The 2,500-nt window shown below is 53.9% G+C and overlaps 1 pseudogene; it reads left to right on the top strand.

The window, feature by feature from the left end:
* Window positions 1-1,613: 1,613 nt before the first annotated feature.
* LOC145948299 (small subunit ribosomal RNA) lies at window positions 1,614-2,500 on the top strand (annotated as a pseudogene; the record flags this gene model as incomplete).

Genomic DNA, 2,500 nt, shown 5'->3' with positions numbered 1-2,500 from the left:
GCCACTAACGGCGAGTGATGCGAGAGATCGCTTCACGCGAGAGTTTCACAATTTTGTGCGAGCCTCGTACCCGCGCCGTCGAATCTTTCGACACGGCCCGAGGACCGCGTTTCGAAGCCGGTATTTCGAGAAATTCGACATTTCTAGAAAATATGTCTACGCGGTCTGACGATACTCCGAGAGCGATGACACGTTCGTCCGAAACGTTTTTTCCCGTATCTCTTGCCGTTTCGGCGCTGTTCGCCCGTAAATGTTTCGGAGTTGACGACCTACGGCCGTAGGACTCTGAATAAATTCTCGACGGTCCGGAGGTGCCGCCGGTGATCGGAGGTACCGCCGACGACCGGAGGTGCCGCCGGCGACCGGAGGTACCGCCGGCGTCGGAGGTGCCGCCGGTGACCGGAGGTACCGCCGGTGACCGGAGGTACCGCCGGCGATCGGAGGTGCCGCCCGCGGCCGGAGGTACCGCCGGCGACCGAGACTGCCGCGACGTAATGTCTCGATTGCGCCGTCCATTTGACGCTCGCGCTCGTATACGTCCGTGCGTAGGACCGTGCGTCGCCGACCGCCCGGCCGGCCGGTTGGGTACTATAAGAGATACGTCGCGCTCGGCGTTACGAACGAGTCGAGCGAGTCGGGCGAGTCGGACGAGTCGAGATACGTACTTTTCAGTCACGACTAGTGGCAGAAGTACGTCGCGTTCGGCGCGTCTCGAACGTTTCGTGCGTACTCTAACTTTATATTAAAAGGGAAAGAAGGAAACCACGAATAATAATCGAGCAGTACACGGGGCAAGTCTTCTTGGAAGAGACTTGTTGTCTCGCAAAGACGTTACGACTCGTTGTCGTCGTCGTGTCGTAATTCTCCTTGGCGGCGGAGATTGCGATACGCGCTCCACTCGTTCGCCGCTGAACGCGGGTAAAATATACACACTTGTTTATACGATCACAGCATTGCCACGAGTCGGTGTCGCAAGACCGAATGGCTCTTATGTGGCGCGCACGCATCTAGTGTGTTGGCCGCGCGATTCCCTCTCGTTTTGAACGCAGCAGTGGAATCGTCGCGCTTACCGAACGTTTACTCCACGGATACGAGTTGGCGGAAGGGCAAGAAACGCTCTTCCCGCTCGCTTTGTACGCCGTAGCGAAAGATTTTTACTGGTCGTTCTTGAACGTACGAACCAGACAGAATTTGTCCTCGACGTCTAAGCATCGGCACCGTCGATCTAGCGTCAGGGTAAATCGCGCGGGTCTTTCGAGACCCGAGCATTTTAACATTTTGGGAGAATGAGAATGAGTATATGATCTTTTGTATAAGAAAAGAAAAGTCGATGATAATAATATATCAACAGAGATATAACAAGGATAATTAAGAGGAGAGAGAAGGCAGGCAGTTCTTAGCGAACCTTGTCGTTCTCTCGCGTATACTTTACGCAACGCACACACAGTGTCGCCGACCGGCTAAGCAAGACCGGCGGCAATGAAACGGCACACGAGCGTGTCGCGTCGGTGCCCGATTAACACCGGGCCACCGGACGCGCGCTCAAGAGAGCTAGCGACGAGTCTCTCGGGCTCGCTCGCGAGTTACTCCTTGCGAGTAACCGAACACGAAGCTCCCTGGTTGATCCTGCCAGTAGTCATATGCTTGTCTCAAAGATTAAGCCATGCATGTCTCAGTGCATGCCGAATTAAGGTGAAACCGCGAATGGCTCATTAAATCAGTTATGGTTCATTAGATTGTACCCACATTTACTTGGATAACTGTGGTAATTCTAGAGCTAATACATGCAAAACAGAGTCCCGACCAGTGATGGAAGGGACGCTTTTATTAGATCAAAACCAATCGGTGGCGGGCGGCTCGCCGTTCGTCCACCGTTTATTTTGGTGACTCTGAATAACTTTGTGCTGATCGCACGGTCCTAGCACCGGCGACGCATCTTTCAAATGTCTGCCTTATCAACTGTCGATGGTAGGTTCTGCGCCTACCATGGTTGTAACGGGTAACGGGGAATCAGGGTTCGATTCCGGAGAGGGAGCCTGAGAAACGGCTACCACATCCAAGGAAGGCAGCAGGCGCGCAAATTACCCACTCCCGGCACGGGGAGGTAGTGACGAAAAATAACGATACGGGACTCATCCGAGGCCCCGTAATCGGAATGAGTACACTTTAAATCCTTTAACGAGGATCCATTGGAGGGCAAGTCTGGTGCCAGCAGCCGCGGTAATTCCAGCTCCAATAGCGTATATTAAAGTTGTTGCGGTTAAAAAGCTCGTAGTTGAATCTGTGTCGCACACCGTCGGTTCACCGCTCGCGGTGTTTAACTGGCGTGATGTGGGACGTCCTACCGGTGGGCTTAGCCTCGCGAGGGGCGGCCCAACTAATATCCCGTCGCGGTGCTCTTTACTGAGTGTCGAGTCGGGCCGGTACGTTTACTTTGAACAAATTAGAGTGCTTAAAGCAGGCTACCTTCGCCTAGTACTCTGCGTTGATACCACTGCTT

Source organism: Prenolepis imparis, unplaced genomic scaffold (genome assembly GCF_030444845.1).
Source record: "Prenolepis imparis isolate NDT839.2.m4 unplaced genomic scaffold, iyPreImpa1.0 SCAF_327, whole genome shotgun sequence".
In the NCBI taxonomy this organism is placed as follows: domain Eukaryota; kingdom Metazoa; phylum Arthropoda; class Insecta; order Hymenoptera; family Formicidae; genus Prenolepis; species Prenolepis imparis.
This window is presented reverse-complemented; position numbering and strand designations above follow the sequence as displayed.